Below are 14,030 nucleotides of genomic sequence, written 5' to 3'. Positions count from 1 at the left end.
TGATTGATAGGGGATCAAATATTTTTTTCACTCATTAAACTGCAAATCAATGCATAACTTTTTTAAATGCATTTTTTCTGGATTTTTGTGTTGTTATTCTGTCTCTCACTGTTAAAATAAACCTACCATTAAAATTATAGACTGATTATTTTTTTGTCAGTGGGCAAACGCACAAAATCAGCAGGGGATCAAATACTTTTTTTCCCTCACTGTAGTTGGCACCCTCTGCTGTTTCCTTTAAATATTGCAGAAATGACTTCAGTCTCAGAGCTCTCACAGATATCTTTGTACTTTTTAGTATAACCCTACACCTCCACAGAACATTCATATATTATAATGACGTTTAGCTGTATCAATATCCTGCGCCATTCTTTATAATTCTCTGTGTTATATTCAACCATGGGACCCTGCCATGTTGCCTCCTATAAAGCATAAGAAAAGGTAAAGCCAGGCTGCCAATTATTGCCCCAACATCAAAGCCACCTCAGTCCTTCCTATGATGGTGTTGCCTCACTAATATCGATGCAAGGACATGGAAACGAAGACCACTGAGTTTTTTTTTTTTTAAAGTCAACATTCGTATTTCAGTACAGGGTAGCTTGGACTGCTCATTGCGGTAGAAGAAATGTGATTTAAATGGCTGTTGTAGCAGATTATGAAGGTACCACGATGTTTGAACATTCGGAGAATGGAAAAGGTCACTTTAAACAAAAAATTGGAATGCAAATGTCCAACAGCGTAGAATGTGGATGGATTTGGCAGAGTACCTGCAGACTGCAGACAATTTGTTCATTTCTAATTGCAAGCTCATTTAGAAGTGTTTTGAGCAATGCTGTGTTTTGGGTAAATCACCGCAAAACACGCCAACGCATTGTATGAAAATAAAATCAAATTAATCTTTGCAGTCAATTCTGGTCCTTCTTCCTCCACCTTTATGAGTATTACTGTCTTCTGCTATGTCTCCCCCTCTGGCGTGTTTCGCTCCCCTCTCCTCGCTTTCCCCGGCTCTCTCCTCCTCCTCTATCATGGTTTACATTAGGATACGGTTTCTTCTCTAGACCATCTGTATGAGGCTCACACAGGGGTACACCACCGTGTGTAGGCTGTTGGGGGGGGTTGACAGATGTTCCTCTCCTGCGTCATATTAAAGCCACTGGCTCCGTGTTTGGGGATCTATCATCTATTTTTATCCTGTTTATGGCAGCCCCCTGCAGAATCTACACAGCCAGTAACCCCAGATTGGCCAGGCATGCTTTTACCCTTTACATCCGCCCATCTTTGAAATTCCACAGCAAGTAAGTTGGCCTTAGAGCAGAATCGGTACGGAGTTTTTAATTACTGATCCTGCCTAACAGGATCGTTTCATCTCCGCTTCGCTGTAATGGGAGGTGATGGAATGTATTGCAATTAATTCCATTTACACGAGCCCGGGTGTTGGGCTGGCACAGGCACAGGCACAGTTGTGCAGCAATAAATGAACGTATAGACAGCATCCATTCCTGTCCTGCATATGTCATTAGAGATATGATAAGAGCTTTCTGTGGAGCTGGAGGAAAAAGAGGGGGAGGTCTGTTTTATTCTAAAATTCAGCTAATTTTGCTCAAGTCTGTTAAACTGCAAACAGTTCCTTCTGTCAAATACAGCTTCCAGTCAAGTCAGGTTGGTAGATGACTGTCTATTCTAGTGATCTTGCTGAACTCCTAGTTCTTTGTTGCCTAGACTGGCTAAAAATAGGTGCAAGCTCAATACAGAGGTTTTAATAGTCTATATAGGTTTGAGGGAGGTAATACTATGCTGGCTTATTGCAGATACAGAACCATTTCTATCAGCATGAGAAATGCTGCCATCTTGTGGTGGAAAGTACTAACTCATTTTCTTTTTTTATTTTTTTTATTTGTGCTTATAGCTCTGAAAAGCGCAGATTCTACACTCATGGTCAGTGCCGGGACAAGGTCATCTAGAGCCGAAGTCGAACATGCCAAGCTGCGCCCCCCCCCAGATTTATTAACATTATGTGACAGCAAAAATCCCCCCACAAAAACACTGAACACTAATCTGCATGCTTACCCCTGAGCATACATTCTCCTTCCTCCCAGTACAAAACCACCGTGCTGAAACCCCCCATCTCAGCACAAATATTTGCCCCCCATCCCCCAAATTCCCCCGGCTCAAATGCACCCCCTCCCCCCCCCCCCCCACAAAAAAAAAAACAAATCACCCCTCCTAGCACAAATCCTCGGCTCCTAAAATTTTCCTTTCTAGTACACATCTTCTCCCCCAACTTCAAATTTCCCGTTCCCAGCACAAATTCCCCCCAAATCCCCCACTCCTAGCACAAATCCCCCCCCCCCCTCCTCCTAAAAGAAATCCCCCTAAATCACCACTCTTAGCAACCTCCTCCCCCAAATTTCACCTTCTAAAACAATACCCCCTGCTGCCCCCCACATTCCACCTTCCAACACAAATTCCCTCCTAATCTCCTTATAGCGCCCCTTCCCCACCTCACAGTGCCTTGGGCAGCCACCCCACCTGTCCACCCCTTGTCCCGGCCATGCTCATGGTAGCTTGTTTTTTTATGGGTATGAAGGACACCGTGTTCCAGGTGTTAGGTAGATTTTATGGAGAATCCTGCTGTGGCGGCAGCCAGCAAACCTGTCCAGGAACATTCTAGGGACAAGGTCATCAAGAGCCCAAGTCGAACATGCCAAACAGCGCCCCCTCCTCTTGATGTATGAACATTAGCAAATATCCCCCTACAAAACCACTGAGCACTAATTTGCATGCTTACCCCCTAAGCATAAACTCAGCCTACTCCCAGTACAAATCCATCCCCTGCTAAAATCTCCCTTCTCAGCACAAATCTTTGACCCCAAAATTCCCCTGGCTCAAATGCCCCCCACCCCAAAACAATTTACGCCTCCTAGCACAAATCCTTTAGCCCTAAAATTTCCTCCTAGTACACATCTCCCCCCCCCCCACTTCAAAATTCCTGCTCCCAGAACAAATTCCCCCCCAAACCCCCCCCCACCACAAATCTTCTTCTTCCCTCCCTCCTAACAGAAACCTCCCTAAATCACCAGTCTTAGCAACCTCCCCCCCCCCCAATTTCCCCTCCTAAAACAATACTTACACCCTGCCATCCCTCAAATTCCACCTTCCAACACAAATGCCCTCCCCCAATCACCTTATGGCACCCCTCCCCCACCTCACAGTGCTCAGGGCAGCCTCCCCTCCTGCCCACCCCTTGTCCCAGCCCTGTTTTGCATTCAGTATAATACCAGTTCTCATTTTGGCTGGTCCAGAGTAGGGATGAGCTTGGGTTTAGCCCAAATTCATCTTCTGCTGAACCTAGAAGGAAGTTGTCAGTGGCAGCCCATTCAGCTGTGGCTGTGGCATTTGATCTAAAATGGCCATATTAGGGCATCCCAGCCTGGGGGGTCCCCTTAGTCTGCCTTTAAAGTAGCGCATCTGTGTGTTGTATAGAGCCTGCTGCAGCAATACTGACATTTCTAAAGGAAAAAATGTAATTTGAACTTGCTCACCTCTGTAATGTATTGCATGCCTGGCAGGTCAGGAAAGGGGGGGGGGGGGGGCGAGCAAGCTGCCCCCCATCCTTAACCATACCAGGGTACATTCCCTCAACATGGGGGGGGGGGTGGGTGCCTTGGGGCAGGGGGGGCTCTGCCCCCTACCACCCCACAGCACCTTGTCCCTATGTTGATGGGGACAAGGGCCTCTTCCAGACAACCCTGGGCTGTGGTTGTCTGGGTCTGCCCCCAGACCCTGCCCCCCCACCCATGTGAATGGGTATCGGGTACATCATACCAGTACCCATTCACCAAAAAAGAGTAAAAAAGTAAAAATCACATAACACAGTTTTTGACAAGTCCTTTATTAAAAAGAAAGACGATGTAAATCCATCATCAATCAAATGCCCACCGTACCTGAAAAATAGAAAAAAACTCAAAAACGCTTCTCCTCTTCAGAGGCTACCCATCGTTTGCCTGATCTTCAGCTTTGACAGTTCTTTTATAGGCAAGGGGCAGGGCCACCTGACGTCGCATGATGTCACGTGACATCAGAAGGGGCAGTGCCACCCATTCACATGGGGGTCGGGATCTGGGGCCCCCTTGTTAGAGGGGACTTCCAGATTCCAATAGGCCCCCCACCCGCAGACCCCCCGCAACCACAGGCCAGGGTTGTCGGGAAGAGGCCCCTGTCCCCATCAACATAGGGACAAGATGCTATGGGGTGCTGGGACACCCGGTTACATCACCCGGTTGCACTACCCCCCTGCTGACATCACATGACGTCAGAAGAGGGTGGTGCCACCCATTCACACAGGGGGGTGGGATCTGGGGGCCCCCTTGTTAAAGGGGGCTTCCAGATTCCAATAAGACACCCACAGCCACAGCCCAGGGTTTTTGGGAAGACGGGAAGGTACTGCTCCTGAACTATAAGTGACAGGGACACAAAACTTGGGGTGCACCGAGAGGGGACCCAAGATTACAACATATTCAAACATTTTAAAAGTGGAGTATGCCTGTACACTACACTGACTGCACTAAACTGACTAAACTCACTATCCACTAGCTACCTGCCTAATCTCTATTGTAACACACTATACACGGCTGCCGTGTAAGCAGCAGCCTTATATAGTGTGGGGCGTGGACTTGATTGGCCAAAGGCACCTTGCCTTTCGGCCATTCATGGCTCTGACAGGACATTATGCTTTGGTTGGCCAAAGCATACAGGTCAGGTGCATGCTTTGGCCAATCATCAGAAATCAATGCACTGCAACAACGCAGTGCATTATGGGCGCTCATCGGTGGGCGGACTTCCCGCCGAGCGCTCCATTTGTTCGAGTCGAACTTACGTTCAACTCAAAAACAGAGCCAATCCCTAGTAGTCTCATTATTTACCTATCAACCCCATACCTTGTCAGTCTTGTTAGGCACTCCTCTGCTATTTTATGTAGCCTTGTCAAAAGGTAGGGCTTTGTTGATGAGCGCTTTCCAACCAGGAATAGCAGGGGCTGTGGGCTTCTTCTTAAAACACAACTGACCCCAATCTCTCTTTATACCATTTGTTAGCTTTTTGTATTCTGGTATGGTTCAGGGAGCACACGTACATTCATCCCCCCCCCCCCCCGCACACACGCACACACACTATTTTCCTGGCATGCCAAGAAGTTGGGTGTGGATTTTATATCTTGACTTTTGGGTGGGGTTTGCCCCTTAAAATTCAAAACACTGCTTTTTTGTTGTTTTTTTTTTTTTTTTTTTGCATTAGGTCTTTCATTACCATCTATACCAGATCTGACGGGCCTGATATGAATTATAGGAAGGGAACCCCCACTGTAATTTTTATCCTTTGCATGGGGTCCCCTTTAAAATTCATATCAGACCTAAAGGGCCTGATTTGAATTTTTTGTGTGGGGTCTCCCATTATCATACAGTATATACCAGATCTGAAGTGCCTGGCAAGAGTTATTGTGGGGGGGGGGGGGGCTCACTTTCTTTTTTGGGGTCTTCTTTAAAATTCAAACCAGACCTGAAATAAGGTGGCTGAAGCTGGTAATTGCCAGCAATTTAAAGTAGAACTAAAGGAACAACTTTTTTTTTTCATTGTTGGATAAAATAAGGAAGGTCCCCCCCCACCCCCATTTGTGTCCCATTGGAGGGATTTCCCTTCACTTCCTATCCCATAACTAAAATAGTAAGTGAGAGGGAATCCCTGAAAATTATGGGAATCCCTTGGAACTCCCCCCTCCTTTAAATCACCAGATCTAGTGTCCCCATGGGAGGATGAAGCAGCCTCTGACCACGTCCCATGACATGCCTGCAGCCGCTGACAACCTCCCTTATCATGTCCGCATCCTCTAACCACCTCCCGTATCAAATCCGCAGGCACTAACCATCTCTTGTATTATATCTGCAGCCTCTAACCATCTTTTGTATCATGTCCGCAGCCTCTGGCAATCTCTTCTTTTTTATGATTTCTGCAGTCTATGAGGGGATCTGGAGAGGAGTCAAGAGTAGGAGTGCCAATAACTTGCAAATAAGCCTTCAAAATTGGGACTTTTGATTTTTCAAGTTCAGGTCTCATAGACATTAATTGAGTTTGTGGCTTGGGTCGGAAGGAACTTTTTACATGTTTGGGAGTTCTGGTGCGAACCAAACAGGGGGGGGGGGGGTGTGCTGCTCAACTCTAATCCTAAACCATACACGTATTCTGAATCAGCAGAGATGTCTCATTTTTTGACAACTAATAGGTAGGGATGATTTCAGGCATTTTCAGGTCCTAGTCTGAATGCACCTGAGCTATCCCACCCACCATGAAGCTGTCACAATGCCCCAGTTGAGGCATTCCCCACTCTGCGGCTAGACATATACAAGAGGTATGTATATGTTCAGATGTTTAGCTGTGGTGAGGAGAATGCCTCAGCCACATATGATTGGTGGGACACTGTGACAGCTTGATGGTGGGCGGGATAGCTCAGATACATACAGACTAGGATCCGAACATGCCTGGAATCATCTCTGCTAATGAGAATGCTGCAGCCAACTTTAAGGCCTAATAGCTATTCATTGAGCCTTTACCACTCGCTGTCTGGGCCAATTTTGACATTTTTCACAAACACGTGTAGCATTGCCCCCTTGGGGGTTGCTGGTTAATGGGTGTTCTTCAACACCACTGTGACCCTGTAAACCGTCCAGCCCACCTGACACTCTAGGTTCAGACATTGTGTGTACACCATTAAGAATTACACTGACACAGTACCAGTGCATTTTGATTTTTACCCAGTGAGCAAGTAAGTGAAATTATGTCAGTCAGCTAAATCCCTGCTTAAACCATTAGGGTACAGCAACCCAGACTGACACAGAAACAACAGAAAAAAAAAACAGTAAGTTATAATATTAAGAAACAATAGAGAAACAACGTTCTATCTTCTAAGCATGTATAACTACTTCCTAAAATTATGCGGCAATATCAGATTAAAGGAATTTTTTTTAAGCGTAAACGAGAACTCTAGGCTCATTTATGCTATCAGTATACTACTTAGCAATATAACCATAAACTAGAATGTGTCCACTTTAAGAACTATGTGTATCAATGTCCTTCCTTTAGCAAGGCCTTGCTATGTTCTTCACCGGCAGTTGGAGCTCTTAAACAGTGTCCACTGTGGTATAGTATAGCAAAGAGAATCAGAAGTTAAGTTGTAATCCTAAGATAATTGATGTTTGTGGTAGTGTCTGCAGTCAGTGTAAAGATGAGATGCTATACTTGCGGTCTGAACCAGGCAAAGACACCCTCTCCCACTCTGAGATGTTCGTCCGTGAGAGTCCTACAGCATAGGCGATGTGATCTCCCACGCTCCGGCGTCCGACCGACCTCCACTCTGTTTCCTTCAGCAACACTGTGAAAGCATCCACAATACAGTGACCAGCATCCGCTCCGCTGAGGCTGAGTTCCGTGAGCGAGTCTGGCCTTGTGCACTTGGCCGCAGCTGCCGTCAGTCACACACTCAGCAAGCTGATCTGGACTCAATGGGTCCCGAGAGCAAGAGAGCTTTCAAGCTGTAGAGCAGATAGTTTCATATATTCTCCCATGATGCTCTGCTCGCCCCTCAGCCTTCTGGGAAGATAGTTTCCTCGGTTATCCAAACAATGATCAGCTCTCTGCTAGAAACTAAATATCCCACAATCTCAATCTTCCACTTCCTGCCAGAGGATGATTTCATTGAAATTAACATTAAAGGGGCACAGGAACAGTTCAAATAACAATGATAAATGCTGCCTGGGCCCCCCTGTTAAAGTGATAGGGCCTGTGCCCCTTACAGAAGGCCTGGTGGTACCCCCTTATCCACGGCCGTGGCCCTGGAAGGTTGTATACATCATACAGATGCACCACTTGACAGGCAAGTGTGGGGTACCCATCGGGCATGTTATTTAGAAAAATTTTGCATGTTTACAGTTTTACTTTAAGCATTAATACTTTGCTGGTTATAATAACGTTGTTATTCCCCCGAATTCAATGGAGTAATGTAGGGCAGTCGTCAGTTAATCCTGGTCTTGCCTTGGCCTGAAGGGGTAATCAAGCTCTCCAGCTCTGTATCACATTATGTTCCCAGAGGGGTGCCCGAAGTGGGAGGGCCTCCCCTGGTCATGAATTCTTACATTGACGACCCCTGTTTTTTTCAACACAATGCCTACTATTGCTGTGATGCCATTTTTGCCAGATAACTGAAATGTTATGCTCTATTTGCTGTGGTATGAGTTAATGTGATATGACCTCTTCTATTGTTTGTATTTCATGTTTACTGCACCTCAATAAAACATTATTGTTAAAAAAAAAAAATTGCTTCCCATTGACTTCATATTTTAAATCTGAAGTGCAGTAATGTTTGTTGAACTCAGGTACATTTGACTTATTGTTAGTTGTCCTGGGCACCCCCTTTTTATAGTAAGGGGGCTAGCTTAACCAAAAGCCCCCTTGTGAGCCTTTGTAAGCTTGCTGAACATAATAAAGTTTTGTGGTGCATTATATATATATATATATATATATATATATATATATATATATATATATATATATATATATTATTTTATGCAAATCTGCACATAAATTCTCTGGAAATGAGAATCTTGCATCTGTGGGACTGTCCTCGAATCCATGGTATTGGAAAACCGCAACCTAATCCCAAAAAGAGTATATGAAAAAAAAAAAAAAGTAATCCACAAATGGAATTTGTTCTGGAATGTTGAAGACATTTCACCACCTGTCCAAGTAAGTGGCATCCTCATTTCTGAGTGTCAGGAACATACCCCAGCATGAATTACATTACATTACAATTAATTGCATTTACATGTCAAGGCTGGCATCACAGCTATGCATCGTAATAACATACTGTAAAACATGCTGTTTACTGCTCATTACTACATGGCAGGTTAATTCATGGCAATTTGAACAGTGAATTGTGGTGCTATTCATGTAGAATGACATTTAGAACAACACCCCAACACAAAAGTACACCAGCTGGCACCGTACCTTGACTGTAGCGCACCATTAAGCCCATGCCATAAAAAAAGGCCAGGTATGATTTTCATCCATTGTGGTGCATATTGATAGGCTGCCCTAATGCAATGCATGACAATAGGCAAAATAAATGATTGCACATTCAGCAACACATTGAAATACAATGAAAACTGTGAAGGGACTCTAAATCTTAGAGGAGGTTTATATAATATTTTCACTTTTGCTGTCAAATTGGGATAATACCTACTATATATTTGTTACATGTCCCTATTCAAATAGCAAAACTTATAAAAAAAAATGTAAAAAAAAAATTAGCTTACCTTTTTTAGGTACTCTGTTCTGGAACTTTAAGTAAGGAAGAATTCAACTTTAGCCTAGTAAACACTGCAAGTTTTATTTCTGTTTAACCCAGGGGGCTGAATGAAACAAAGCTGACTGCTCAGGTCAGAGCCACTGTACTAACAATCCAATGTTAGTACACCAATGTCCCCTGCTGTTCTATTGTGTTCTGACAGGGGGAGGGCTCCCCCACCAGAACACTCTGGTCAGCGCTCTCAACCATTGGCTGGGAGTGCCGACCAGGAGCCAATCAGCAGGCCTATTTGGTCATGCCTTTTCAGCTTCTGTCGGACTGACTGCCGTACACAAAGGCCGAATGTTGGATGGTTTCAATTGCACCAGTCGATGGCACCCAACATTTGTCACATATGTGTACCGGGCTTCAGTGCTCTTTGTTATAAGTGGGGCTGGGAAGCTGTGTTTACCATAACTAACCCTGTCTGGGGGCAGATATCTGGATTTGAACAGTGATTATCTAAACAAACAGTTAAAGGTTTAGTTGCTGGGCTTCTCCATTGTATCTTAATGGGAACTGGAGCCCAGTTATTGAAAGAGATCACAATGAGCTAGCTGAGAAATGCTTGCCATCAGCCATGGCACCTTCTCTCCAGAAACATCAAAAAAGTAAGAAATATCTTTTTTTAAAATACAGTGACTATAAAAGTAGAAATAAATGTAGCAGCCTCCTAGATGAGCTGATAGGATATTTGGCTCCTCTGTAATCCTTGGAGCAGTTCCTGATTTCTTTGGACTGTTCTGGAAGTCACAGGCTGCATGCTTGGTTGTTTCCCCCTGCATCTAGAGGTTTTTAGAGTATAGGGGGCTGGCAATTCAAATGGACAGCTTGGATATTTATGGTGCCTTAGCTCAGTAGGTAGCTGGAGGGGAGTCTGAGACCTGGAGTAGCCCTCTCCTGCTGGAGAAGCTTCCAGCCTCAGGCGCTACTGCCCCTCTGAAGCAGTCCAGCTGGAGTCTACTGATACTCATTGAGGTCCCAGCCATAGCAGAGCTAGGGGGTCTACTTCTACCCGCTATTGTAGCTATTGACTTGGTCTAGAGAACTTACTGGAGAAGTGCCTGGTGGGAGCTGGGAGGTGTGCAGCTGCCATGGGGATCTGTAGGCACTGACCCAAGTCCAAGAATCCAGTGACTGTGTGATGTACTTTGGAGGCTAATGGTAGTATTTGTTCCCCTGAGACTTCCCTGATAGAGTCTCAGTTTTGGTTAACCTCTTGATTATCAAGTGAAGGCCTGTTCAAAGATGTTGCAATTAGTGAAGTATGTCCTCCTGCTTCAAGGCAGCATCTCTGGAATATCCCATGCCCAGGGCCGCTAATAGGGGGGGACCACCAGCTCTCTTGTAGGGGGCCCACACAGAGAGGGGAATTAGTGATGGACAACAATTACAGAAATCTTCCTCCAGCACCTGAATCTGATCTGTCCCTCTCTCTGCTATCAGCTTTTATCTGTTAAGAAAGAGACAGTTGTCCCTCACTAATCCCCCTCCCTTGTGTGCCCCCCCCTCCCAGCACTTATCTCTGCTCAGGAGTTTATTTGTAAATTGTAACTTTGTTTCTCCCTCTCTGTCTCTCTGATCACTGAGCTCCAACTGCCCAGCCTGTATATTTTTCTCATCTCATCTTGTTTTTTATTTAACATAGTTTTTTTTTTTTTTTTTTTTTTTAGATTTAGCAGGAATTATGCGAGTTATGTTATATTTGTGTCTGATAATAGTGATTTTGTTGTAATTTTAGCTAAATATATCTTTAATATTTTCTTGAGGGGGGGCCCTGCCAGGTAGTCTGTATGGGGCCCCGCGATTTCTAACAGCAGCCCTGTCCATGCCTCCCTAACCTCTCTCCTGTTACAAGTTCTACAAGCAATACACTTTAAAAAGGCATCCAGTAGACTGTTTAATGAAGTCAGAGTAAATGGATTGTTGCCTGTTTTAGTGTTGGCCTCTGCACTGCTTGGAAAAAGAATCAGTTAAATCTAGCAGCTACTGCGGTGGTAGCACAACTTACTCGCTATTGCGCTCTTGTGCTGTTGGTCTGACTGCCAGTAGTTTTTGATGGCGACAGCAAATGCTGCACTATATTCCTTACATTATTTAGAAATGAGAAAGCTGATTGGATATGTGGAAAACCATCTTCAACATTTCAGAATATGTCCAGTTGAATGTAGTTAAAAAAATAACGGGTAAAGCGCAGAAGGTTTAGATCCTCTGTCAAGTTTGTATTGCTGTCTGTGTCCCCACCCTCTTTATTTGTGGCCTGATGTTTTTTGCCACTGAGAAAGAAAGTGATGAGTAATCCAAAATGTTAGAGCTATCACCAAAACAAAAACTAAGGTAAATAAGCCAATATAGACACTTGTTAAGGGGACAATTATCTAAAAGAGAAATTCCGCTACAGATTGCACATTTCTTCTAACTTTCTGTTAAGTCTCTGTGACAAGACGCAAAGGAAATTTTCCCCCAACGGGCAGGGGATTTAACTCTTCCTTACTCTCTCAAAAAAACATTTGACTACAGAGTTCCCCCCCCCCCCCTCCAAAAATTAAAAGTCAGCAGCTACACAAACTGCAGCTGCTGACTTTTAATATTAGGACACTTACCTGTTCCGGAGACCAGCGATGTCGGCACCGCAGCCAATGTTTCCATTGGTTGTCGGGTGCTGCAGCCGCCATTGCCGGTACGGCTTCACGGGCAGTTCCCTACTGCGAATGCATGAAGCGCGCTGCACATTCGGATTGGCTCAGCAGCGGTGGTAGGAGGAGGGACCAAACTTCGCCACAGTGCCGTTTCCCGGAAGTGGGGAAGGGTACTTGTCAAAAACAGGTACCCGTCCCCCCCTCCCCCCTGAAAGGTGCCAAATGTGGCACCGGAGGGGGGGGGGGAGCAAATGAGCAGAAGTTCCACATTTGGGTGGAACTCCACTTTAAGTACTACAGCAGTACCATGACCAGGATTATTTTGAACCTTCACATGTGTATATGAAAAATTAATTTTAATAATAAATGCTGTACTTTCTTATTTCATGACAATGTCCCTTTAAAATACTTTGGTAATTGAGGCCTAATGTTAATTTGTTTGCTGTCTGTTGACATCAGTTTAGTGTATAGCTATATTGGCCTACTTTAAGATGAAAAAGTCCTTCTTCAAGACAGCTCATGGCTTTGTAAAAGTACAATCAACAAGATGTTTTCTCGCCTTTGTGCTGCAATGAACAATATTTGTACTAGGGCGGCATTAAAACCGCCACTGCGCCTTTGTTATCTGGCTCACATTAATGAAAGCTGAAGGACAATTGAAGAAGGGATTACTGCAAAGCACACTGCGATCGTGCAGCCAGTAGATCTAAAGTGAATTCCTGACAATTGAGTTGGAAATTGCAGTTACATTTGTTTAGTCCTGCAGGAAGGAGGGTGGCAGATGGGAGAGAGTCCTCTTATGTCACCCTCTCCTTTCAAAGTCCAAGACTACCCATTGACAAAAGATTTGCTTGCCTCTGGCGTGACTGTGAAAGTTCCAGACGTGCCAAGTTTTATTTTTTTTCTTGACTTTGACAAAGGACTGTAGAGTTCTCATGATTTAAAGGATACGTTCACCTTTTATTCTAAATTCCCGCTCCCCTACTGTATGTACCAGTATACCATTAATGTGCCTTTTTGATCTTTAGAAGAAGGCCTTACCTTAGCCCTTGCTGTGTTTCTTAGAAAGCTTCAGAGACTTTCTAGTATTGTCAGGGCCTGAATTTGAACCTGGAACCTCTGCTGCCAGGCAATGTCTCTTCTTGCTGAGCTACCTGGAATGCTGAACAGTTACCTGGACAATTTATTGAATGATCCTGACTTGAACCCTGAACTCTTTTTTTTTTTCCATGAAATGTTTATTGAGAATGAACTCTTTGCTCCTCCCATGAACTTCCTGATTTAAGCCATGTCTCTACATTTCCTGTTTGCCAGATTATTGTGCTCTCTCCAGCCAGTATAAACTGTATATTGCTTCTGTCTTTTCTGTTGCTACCACTCGTTATCGACCCTTGGTTTGTCCCTCGACTACGCTTCTGCCTAATCCCAACCTATAACTACTCATTTTTGATCTTTGGCTTGTTTACTGACTATGCTTTTGTTTGATTTCTACCTGCTTATCTGATACTGGACCTCGGCTTGCTCACCTTTTGGAGGGGCGATCCTGAGGACTGTGACCTGGTATTAACATGCAGTAAAATCCATCTCCACCATCAGGAGCTTTGGTAAACATCGGTTAGTACTTAGACTCCGCACCTCAGATGAGCCTGCGTCATTCATCAGGGTGACCGCCTGTGTACCTATCCTGCTGGTTGGTGGCAGTTCAGCTACTGCTATAGCAACTGGTCTTCGAGCCTGACCCCTGATTATGACAGGTATATAGATTTGGAACAGAGAAACCAGTAAGACACAGGAAGCGGTTTACCAGCTAACCTCATTAGCAAACACATCCTGCACCGACCCCATTAAAACTCACACCCTTCACCCATCAACTATGTTTGCACAGCATCCCCGGCATCCTTTCACGTGTGAATTTGCCTGGCTTGTCATTGTAGGCTGCCACAGCTGCTATGTTCACTATGTCTGAATGCTAAACTCTCTGGGGAAGCATGCGGACCAAG

Source organism: Pelophylax lessonae (assembly GCF_965119305.1).
Source record: "Pelophylax lessonae genome assembly, chromosome: 7".
In the NCBI taxonomy this organism is placed as follows: Eukaryota; Metazoa; Chordata; class Amphibia; order Anura; family Ranidae; genus Pelophylax; species Pelophylax lessonae.
This window is presented reverse-complemented; position numbering follows the sequence as displayed.